The sequence below is a fragment of the Solanum stenotomum genome, chromosome 8 (genome assembly GCF_019186545.1).
Source record: "Solanum stenotomum isolate F172 chromosome 8, ASM1918654v1, whole genome shotgun sequence".
In the NCBI taxonomy this organism is placed as follows: domain Eukaryota; kingdom Viridiplantae; phylum Streptophyta; class Magnoliopsida; order Solanales; family Solanaceae; genus Solanum; species Solanum stenotomum.
In genome coordinates, this window is record NC_064289.1 from 44,062,752 (window position 1) to 44,074,320 (window position 11,569).

Below are 11,569 nucleotides of genomic sequence, written 5' to 3' on the forward strand. Positions count from 1 at the left end.
ACCCCCCCCCTAGTTTATTTCCCCTTAAAAAGTAATAATGATTAAAAAAAAAAATAGTAATAAATAAATAAGTTAAATAAATGAGTTATTTTACTTGGTTAAAATTTCAAAAAATTAGTCAAAGTCATTATGAGTTCTTTTACTTAATTAAGATTTTAAAAAATTAGTTAAAGTTGTTATGAGTTCTTTTACTTAGTTAAGATTTCAAAAGAATTAGTTAAAGTCGTTATGAGTTCTTTTACTTAGTTAAAATTTTAAAAATTAGTCAAATCACCGGTCAACTGCAAGTTAGCGGACATTCCGAGGGCCTAACACCTTCTCGGAATGTACATCGAACTCAAACCCCTTTTCTTCAATTGATTTTATCTGTTTGAGTCTTTTGAAAACCCTAAATTTTTTCTTGATTTTACTAAAAAATTAAGTGGCGACTCTATTCTTTTGGAAATTCGATTTCTCTTAAATCATAAGTTTAATCGATTTTTTGAAAACTTAGTCATTTTTCTTTTATTTATATTTTTCGAGTAAAACAGTGACAAATCAACAATTCAATGTCATAATTGTGGAAAATTTGGACATTATCAAAGAGATTGTTGGTTTAAAAAGTTTGAAAATAGAGAGGTGCATGCAAAATTGACTGAAAATTATAGAGATAAACAAGAGACATTATTATTTTCTAGCTCATAAATAGAAAAAAATAAAGGGAATGAATGATTTATAGATTCAAGTTGTAGCAATTATATGTCTGGGGATAAGGAATTATTTGTTGATCTAGATGAATCATTTAGAGCTACCGTAAGACTTGGTGATAACTCAAAAGTGCCTACTATTGGAATAGGAAAAATTCCAATTACTTCAATAAATGACTCTTCTCACTTTGTATCTGATGCTTATTATGTTCCAAGTCTTCATCATAATTTGTTGAGTTTAGGACAACTGACAGAAAAAGAATATGACTTGCGATTTAAGTATGGAATTACACTATTAGCGATGATAAATTAAGATTAATTGCAACGATAAAAATGAATCAAAGTTGTTTGTGGCCTCTTAATCTCAACCGTGGAGATTTACCTTGCTTTAGTTCTGTTAAATCTAATGATACAAGATTGTGGCATCTACGCTTTGGGCATCTGAATTTTGGGAGTTTGAAATGTCTTGCAAGAGATAAAATTGTTAATGGTTTGCCTTCTGTTGATTTTTCCTGATACAAAGTGTGAGTCTTGCATTTTGAAAAAGAAGTATAGAGAACCTTTTCAAAAAGGCAAAGCTTGGAGGGCTAATACACCATTAACGCTAATTCACTCAGACTTGTGTTCGGTTGAAGTTCTTTCCAATGGAGGTAGTAAATACTTTATTACTTTTATTGACGATTTCAGTCGAAAAATTTGGGTATATTTTTTGAAAAATAAATCTGATGCATGTGAAGTCTTAAAAATCTTTAAAGTTTATGTAGAAAGACAAAATGGGTACTTCGTTAAGACTTTGAGAACTGATAGGGGTACTGAGTTTCTTGTTTGTGATGACTATTTGAAGAAGTGTGGCATTAAACATTAACTGACTGCTAGATATACTCCTCAACAAAATGATGTAGCCGAAAGAAAAAAATAGAACAATGATGAATATGGTGAGATCAATGATGCATTCCAAAAATATTTTCAAAGAATTATAGGCAGAAGCTGTCTAATGTGCGATTTATGTTCTAAACAGATGTTCAACTCGTTCCAATTTTGAAAAAACTCCACAAGAAGTTTGGATTGGTAAGAAATCAAATATCTCTCATCTAAAAGTGTTTGATTGTCTTGCTTATGCTCTTGTTCCTGGTGTTTTGAGAAAAAAATTAGATGATATGACAAAAAATGTATATTTATTGACTACAGTCATGAGACAAAATGATACAAGTTATTTAATCCAGATACAGGAAAGATGATTATTAGTAGAGATGTAACTTTTGATGAATACAAAACTTGAGAATAGTCAAAGAATAATTCTGAGTTGTCTAGGTCTGAACCAATAGTTTCAACTATGGAGGAAGGAAGTTCTTGAAGATATCAATAGGAACAAGTAGCTCGTCCTGTTCAAATAGAAACATAGATTCGTCCACAAAGAAATCGCCAACTACCAGCCCGTTTACAAGATTATGTTGTTGACAACAATAAAAATTTATCTAATGAAGATATTGTGAACTTTGCACTATTTGTCAATTGTGATCCAATTAATTTTGAGAAAGCTGCAAAAGATGATCATTGGATGAATGCAATGGATGAAGAAATTCATGATATTGAGAAAAATAACACTTGGGAGTTGACAGATTTGACGCCTTCAAAACAATAAATTGAAGTCAAGTGGGTATACAAAATCAAATACAAACCATCTGGAGAAGTAGACCGCTTTAAGGCAATATTAGTTTTTAAAGGATAAAAACATAAGGCATGTATTGATGAGGTATTTGCTCATGTTGCTAGACTTGATACTATTCGAATGATTATTTCTCTTGCTGCAAATAATTGTTGAAAAATACATCAAATGAATGTTAAATCTGCTTTCTTGAATGGTGTTCTTGAGGAAGAAGTGTATGTTGAGCAGCCTATGGGATATGTCAAAAATGGTTTAGAAAATAAAGTTTACAAGTTGAAGAAGACATTATATAGGTTGAAACAAGCTCTAAGAGCTTGGTATACTCGCATTGATTCTTATTTTATGGGACATGATTTTCATAAATGTCCTTATGAGAATACACTATACATAAAATTCAATACTGATGGAGATATTCTCATTGTGTGCTTATACTTGGCATTGAAGTTCCTCAATTGAAAGATGGAATCTTTATACGCGAGTGATATTTTGAAAAGATTTAATATGGACAAAGTCAAACCAATCTTGACCCCTATTGAAGAGAAATTGAAGTTGAGCAAAGATGGAACTGGTGATTTAGTTAATGCTACATATTTTAGAAAATTGGTAGGGAGTCTAAGATATTTGACTTCTACAAGGCCTGATATTACTTATGGAGTTGAATTAATTAGCAGATTTATGGAGTTTCCGCGTCAATCTCACTTGCAAGCCGCCAGGAGAATTTTGAGATATATTCAAGGTACACACTCTGATGACATATTTTATTCAAAGACTAATGATAGTAATACTGATAGTGATTGGGATGATGATATGATGCAAAGAAAAAGTACTTCTGGCTATGCATTTTATTTGGGATCTAGTGTATTTTCATGATCTTCAAAGAAATAACAAGTTATTGCTTTATCAACTGCTGAAGCAAAGTATATATATGACTGCAACAAGTAGTGCTACACACGCATTATGGTTGAGAAGGATGCTTGGATTTCTTCAACACAAGCAATATAGGCCTACAAAAATATTTTGTGATGGCAAGTCTGCAATTGCATTAACAAGGAATCCAATTTTTCATGGCCGTAGCAAACATATTGAAATCAAATGGCACTTCATTCGTGACTTGGTCCAAGATAGAGATAATGCTTGAATATTGCAAGACCGAAGAAAAGTTGCTGATATATTCACAAAGCCATTAAAATTGAAGAAGATGCTAGGCATGGTCACATTTGAAGATCTTGATTTAAGGGAGGCTATTTAGGAAATAAACCAAGATTAGGATTTCTAAGTAATTTAGGATTCCTTACTAGTTTAGGATTTATTATTTATGGTATATTCTTATTTATGTTTAATTATGATTTGTTAGTTTTATAGGTTCCTAGTTCTAGTAGTATATTTTGGCTGTTAGTATTAGTATTATAAATAGGAGTGCCTTGTTACATATTTTTAATGTACAAAAATTACAAGTCATTGAGTTATTTACCTACTATTTGTAGATTAATAAGTTTCTTCTATAAAATCATTGTTAGGTCTTTCACTTGGGTAATATTATTTCCTTCAAATTCTACCCTATTATTGTCCTAGAACTCAATTTCTATGCACATAAAACTTGTACTCTACCATGGCAGCCGGAAGAAAACACTTACAGGTAATACCTTCTCCAGAAAACGATTTAAAGGTTGATTTCATTGTTGATTTGAATGCTTAACAGTGAGCCTAGAACAGTGATGCTCCTCCACAACAATAAGAGCCAGAACAGTGATTGATATGTATGGAATTGTTTTAATCCAAAAAGTGTTGAAACATTTAAATAGTACATAGTATTTAAATTAGTAATTGATGCCTATATTTTTCAAACGAATTTATCATAAATTTAATTTCCTAGTGACGTATCAACACAAAATTAATAAAATTAAAGAGTTAATTTGACTCGGTTCAAACTCAACTCAGCTCGATTCAATACTATATAAACTTATTGAACTCGATTCACCTCAGCTCGGCTCGATATTGTAAAAAACTCTATTGAACTCGACTCGAACTCAACGCATAGGCCTCACACATTGTTACCCTGTGGTTGTGGGGGTTAACACGATACTACGAAATTTTAAGATTTATTTTTCTACTCATATTTATCACTTAACTATATATAATTAAGTGATAGCGTGTATTTTTATTACTTTAATATTCAAGGATTAAGGTTAACTTTTATTATGTTTTGGTGTAACACATTTGGATTAATATTTATCGCTCATATGCCCTTAGCTTCTTATAGCAGCAATTTTATTTTTATTTTTGTTGATTTTTTATTTAGTGTTCCGTATACATATATTGAATTAAAGCAATCTAATTTAATTTTAAAAATCAGTTAAATTAACTTTTAAAAAGTGCAACATAGTAACAACTAAAATGGAATGGAGAAAATATAAAAAAAAAGTTGAAAAAGGTCTCAAATATCTACCCAAAGAAGAAAATAATAAAGAACCAATAACATTGAAACCACAATATATATATATATATATATATATATAGAAAAAGTGATGTGGCACCTCTCAATGGCCTCCATTGGCATTTATCTATTTTCTCCTTTTCTTAAAACATTTTTTCCTATTTTTCTTATTTATAATGTATTCTTATATATATAAAAAGAACTCAACAATCACTCATGCATTTAATTCTCTTAATTTTGTTTAGTATTCAGTTTTATTCTCTTAACTAGTGAACTTAGTCGCGCTTCGCGCGATTAGATTTAGTTTGCTAAATTCGTTAAATAATTAATTTTTAGAATAATTGAGTGTTAAAAATATTCTAAAGATTCTTTGTAATGTTTAATTCAAATATATCAAATTTCGTTCTTAATTTAGTTTATCATTAGTACTTATGTTTTATATATTTTGCGGTTTTAAATCGCTTAAGAATCTTAGATCTTCTTTAAAAAAAAAAACTATATCGCTAAAATTGTTCACCTTATTTTAATTAAAAAAGGTAAGTTTGATTTAATAAGTTGAACTCTTCATCTATATGTGTCTATACATAAGTTTTCCTTTAATTTATTCTGAAATATTTATAAGCTTATATGCTTAAAAATGCAAATACATTTAATAAATATTTTTTACGAAAACATGTTTTTTTAACAACTATTTTTTGTTCTTTTAAAACGCAGAGTTAATTTTTATGATATCAACCTATAAATGTAAAATTATACATTATGTTTACTTCAATTAAATTAGTGTTAAAGATGTCCATTTCCAGTCTAATTACCCCCCTAATTATTGGTTATATTAATTAATAAAAAAGAAGAAGAGAAATGACTTCTAGATCATAAAAAGTGACCACACCACTTTATCTATATCTAACTTTACTATATATATAAAATGTCACAAGAATAGTAAGACATTGATGCAATCAACGCTGGCAAATTAAACCTTTCCAAACAAATCACAATTTCAAGAACTTAATTAAGAAAAAAAAACAAATTAATTGATTCTATATATGTTTCATTCTTGACATTTTGAAATTTATCTCTTTTACTTTCTTTTTTTTTTTGTTTATATGAGTTTCTTGTTCTATTCTTGTTCCTATTATTTTTTATTTGGATAATTTTATTTTATTTATGTAATTCGATCTCTTATTTTAGTTACATTTCAAAATCATTTGCGGTTCCACATTTTTTCACATCCCTTTTCAATTACTTATTTTTGCCTTTAATTTTTTCAGTATCTTTCCTTTAAGATAATTAAGTTAGTTCACTTTTTTACTTCAACTAATTTTAAAGGGAAATTCAAAAATTAAATTTTCTGTTAGTTAAATTTTCCTTATATTTTTTATATGAGATAGAATTATATTGATAATTATAATTGATCATCTTCCTTTTCTATATCTATTATTTATTTTAGATTATGAAGATCACATGTCAATAAATTAAAATACATCAAAGAATATATTCTAATGTTTCTCAAGAGTTTCTTTTGTTGATGAAAACTTTAGTTAGTGATCGATCTTACTTTTATAATTTTGTATGACTTTTTTCAAATCAATCTTTCATTGTTTGTACGTATTTTTTTTTTTTTGCATCTTCCTCACGAATACAAATATTAAATCAAATTTAGAAAGCTCAAAACATTAAACGATAATATCTCCTTGTTCATCAAATAAAAATAGTTCTAAAATATTTGTTGAGATTCGAGTAGGATCAATTACATTTTAAATAATTACTCTTTCATACAAATATTATAGTCTCTTCATACTTATTTTCTTCCTTTTAATATTCATATTCTATGAAAGTTGCTATTCTTCTCTTTAATAATGAATTAACCTTCTTTTCACGTTTCACTACTCTTAGCTTATAAAATATTTAAATCACTTTCGACCTATTTTATTTATATAAAATGAGTAGATTGAGAAATACATAACCTCAATTACATAAATAATATAAAGTATTCAAATAAATTAAATTCAATGTATTATATGTATAAATTAATATTCCTTTAACTTTAGTTATATATTAGTTAATATTTCTAAATCATTTTAAAAGGTAAACATAAATGAAAATTCTGAAATTCTTGAATTCTCAAATTAATTTTATTATTCACAACTTTACATAACAACACAAAAATTAAATTCATTTTTTTGTGAAGGAAAAAAAACTTATACAATGTTGAATCAATAAAAAAAATCTTGAAGGTCTATGAACTAAACGATTCAAGCTTCAAGGTTAAAAACAATTTACTTGAAATTTCAAAAAAATAAATAAAATAGTATAAGAATTAATTAAAATTAATTAATAAGTAAATGAATCTTTGTAGAAGCACCAAGAAAGATGATCCTTACTTCTAATATTTAATTTGTCGACATAACCAACATCCAATATACCACTGAAGATTAATGGAAAAATTAGTAATTGAGGGGATCCTTTATTGATTTGTTCATCAAACTTAAACTTAAATCCCTAAAATATTATCATATGTTCATCTTATCTTCCATTGTAAACAATAAAACTTATTCACAAAAAATATGCATGGAATAATAAGTATTAGTAAAATCACTAATAACGAGGAAAAAAGCAACACAAATGAAAAAAATATAATAAGAAAGAACACTATAAATAAGAGACATCAAACAAACTAAAATGAGAACAGTAACATAAATTATATATTGTACTCATCAAAATTGAATTTGAATTTGAAATCCCAAAATTGCCATATGCTCATCTTATCTTCCACACTGTAAATAATAGAAGTTAGTGACAAATAATCTATATTTAATAAAATTAGACGTAAACAAAATGATGTACTTTAGTATAAATATAATGAAGAAAGAAAGAAGGAAGAAGAAGAAGGAGGAGGAGGAGGAGGAAGAAATTCTTACTATTGGTGAAGAAGATATGCTCTACTATTTATAGTAATCAATAAATCTGTAACTTTATTGAATAATATAAATTAAAAGAGTAAAATTGTAACTTATATTGATATTAATGTCTTAATTGTAATTTACTAATATCTTTAAGAAGGAATAGAGAAAGGTATTAGAAAAAAGGGATTAATGATGTTAAATGGTTAACAAAATAAATAAAACTATATTTAATTTTTGCAAAATATTAAGGCAGGAAAATAATGAAAAAGGCACAAAATGTAGTGAGGAGAAAAAAAGGATGAATAAGAGAAGGACAATAAAAGATTTTATGAATTGATGAGTTGTAGTAACGGAAAAATGTTGTGTTTTTGGGCTTTATTGATTTCAGTTAGTGACCTTTTCCGTTCTTCAATATAATATATATAATAATTAACAATTAATGTAATAACTTATAGACAATAAATTAGTATGATTAATTCTTTAATTAAAAAATAAGATAAAATAGAGAAAAAAAAAAGTCAAAAAAATGAGGAAAAAGATAAATAGCAATGGAGGCCTTAGAGAGGTGCCACATCACTTTTTTACATTTGGCTTTATATTATATATAGATTTTGTTTAGTATCTCATGTTGCAATGAAGAAGAAACTATCAGAAACTTAAGTGGTGTAATAATGAGAAAAGAATTTAATGCAAAAATTAAGTGAAGAAAACCTAACTGAAAGATCTACGTGGGTTGATGTTAGAGTAGTCAAAAGGTTACCTTGGGCTTAATTACATGTGTTAAGGATTTTGTTTCTAATTAAATAGGGCAAATTGGCTATTTTTAATTAAGGAAAAATCTTTTTGGCCAGAATTTGGTCAAAATGATATTTTAACTATCTTATTTTACCTTTTAAAACATTTTTATCCTTTTAACTTTAATATCTTTTAACTAAAAAATAGAAAAAAGATTAGTTTATTTTAAAATAATTTTTTTTTATAGTTTTTTAAATATTCTGGCCAAATTTTCTGGTCATTTAGCACTTCTCTTTAATTAATATGTCTTTTAAATTAGGGAAAAAAAGGCCAAAAATCCACCATAAATAAGTTACCTTCTAATTTCCAATTTAATCCACCATAAATAAGTTAAACTTATTGTGTATGATAATGGAGAACTTAAAAGACATTTGGAGAGTTATATATGACAAAACATTGATTTGAATTCTTTACTCCAAAATTATAGAAACTACCATTTGTGAAATTTACATCCACATGAAATCCATCTTACAAATTTCATGCCCTTCTTTGGAGGATTTCCATTCGCGAAGAAATTCATAATTGCCTTTTTTTTTTTTTTTTTTTTGTAGTTCAAAGTTTTTTCATGAAACACGTGACAATATGAATTTACTTGACAAATGTATAAGTTCATATCAATTGAAATCTTATTCGATCTTTCGAACATTTTTTCTCATATAAATTTACTTGACAAATGTCGGATCTCGCGTGATATAACTGATTTAATTTAGTTTATTATTTCGATTGATATTTTTATTTTTTATCGTGAAAAAGTTTGAAGTAGATATTTGCAGAAGCATATTTGATGGATGACAATGTGTTATTGAAGATTTCAGACTTCGATCCATTCGGCAAGTCAAACGGAGTTTCAATAAGGTATGACATTTAAATTACAATTCATTTTATTATGCGAGATGGTTCATTTGAAATTATAGGTTCTTGCATCTATTTAATGTTCTTTATATATATAGCGAACAATACAAAGATCTTATAATTTTTGTATAACTAGACAAACCCACTTATAGCCTGTTCGGAATGATTTATTTTACGTATTTTAAAAGTAAAATAATTTTTTAGTCTCTTTTATAGTGTTTGGGTAAAATAAAAAATATATTTTACCTAAGAAAATAAAATAAGTTCTAATTTAGAATTTCTACTTTAAACGTTTGTCTTATAAGCCAAAAACTATTAGTACATCTAAACATACTCTTAAAAATATGAAAATTATTTGTAGTAGATGAGCTATGTATAATTTGAAGACTTCAAAAATTACTTCAATTAAATTTGCTTCTCTACATGTTGCTTCTTTGGTAAATAAATGGTGATACATATTTTTTGTTGTGCAAAATAATTTTTGGTGTTAATAGAGTTATCGTTCTCCTTGCAAGAAAGTAAAAAATTATTTTTTGTTATATATTGTGTTTTAAATATATAAAATAAGTAATAAATAATCAATTATAAAAGAATGATAAAAGGCTTTATGTTATAAAGATAAAAAAAATGATTCTTTTAATATCTAATAAAAGCTTAAAATTAGACTCTTGAGTTTTCAAAAATAAGATAAATACAAAAAACGTTATTCACAAATAATAAGAAATATTAAAAATTATTAACGATAAGTAATATTTTCATATACCAAATAACTATTAAAGTGATCGAGAAAAGTTAAATAGATATTTAGAATTATTATAATAGAAGATGAATCGTTAAGTAAGTATATTTGAAATATCTATCATATCGAAAATAAAAAGTCAAGTAGGTAATTAGAGACTTTGGGCTGCTTCAGAAAAAATTAATGCAAAATAATGTTTATTAGTAGAAGCATATTTAGGGACTTCTAATTTAAAATTTCCAAAATAAGCTAAACAGACAATATTTCATATAATGAAATAAATTAAACTACCAAAAATGGGGGAGGCTTTTATGTAGATATACTTTTATTTATAAAAGCATTATTTTATGATTTTGTTTTAACCAAGTAAAGAGCAATAACTTAATAGTGAATCTAGAATTAATGATTCGGCATCTCTCTTGATCAAATATTATATTTTTCCTTTTTCTTCTTTCTTTATTTAACTTTTTCTCTCATTTTTATCCATTTATTTATTTTTATGTAATTCTTCTCCTAAACTACACCTCGTCATCTTCATAACTTCTATTCTTATTTAGTACTAGTATTATCTATAATTCCCAAGTCTAATGCATTTATAACCCCAATTACTTAATGGATAAATTCATCACTTTTTTTATTAAAAAAAATTAAATAGTGGAGCTTGTAGCTCCTTTTATTCACTTCAAAGTTTATGACATCCAAATTTTCATATTTTTTTTAAAAATATTTTAAGTTATTAATTATTGTGATTAATGGTGTTAAATTGTCCAATAATGTAAATTTTAAAGGTACAACCATAAAAGAAGAATGTACAACACTATCTAAGCACAAATCATTCAACACTTGTCATGTGCTAAGTAGTAGATATTCCCACTTATTATATATAGTAATAAAATAATATAGGAAATTAAAAGGAGAAGAAGAAAATGTGATTTGATATTTTCTTTTTTATAATGAAAAATGCACAGGTAGGAAAATAAGAAAAGAAAACGCCGAAAAAGGAATATATTAAAAACAAAAGAATTTAAAGAGAAAATGGAAGGATAAAATAAGATAAAAGTGCATACAAAATTCGTATATTAAATTTGTATTACATATATAAATAATCTAGTTCATTAAAATTAACCGAAGGAAATCAAATTTTATTGAATTTTTTTCTATCTTAACTTTTTTTAATAATATATTATATAAAGATTAGAAGATTGAAAATACTTAAAATAAGTGTGAATAATATCATTAGTTAAAATTTAAAATATTAGAAAATGAGCAATCGAAAAATTAACAAATTCGCGCGAAGTGCAGATGAATTCACTAAAATAAGTGTGAATAATATCATTGGTTAAAATTTAAAAAAATAGAAAATGAACAATCGAAAAACGTACTAATTCGCGCGAAGCGCAAATGGGTTCAATACTTTTAGAAAAGCTAAATGTTTTAAGAAAACGGAGGGGATGGGAATCCGTAATACAAATAGAGTACTAATTACGGGAAGAG

At 26.4% G+C, this 11,569-nt stretch overlaps 2 protein-coding genes across 2 annotated transcripts in view; both read right to left on the reverse strand.

Moving 5' to 3' along the window:
- The window catches only part of LOC125874890 (uncharacterized), a 942,258-nt gene extending 941,009 nt beyond the window's left edge, over positions 1-1,249 (reverse strand). Inside the window, exon 1 of the mRNA XM_049555936.1 lies at positions 1,241-1,249. The gene's annotated coding sequence lies outside the window, so the exon portion shown is untranslated. The remainder of the gene's footprint in view (positions 1-1,240) is intronic.
- Positions 1-11,569, reverse strand: part of LOC125873819 (uncharacterized) — a 17,521-nt gene that overhangs the window by 4,610 nt on the left and 1,342 nt on the right. The window lies entirely within an intron of this gene.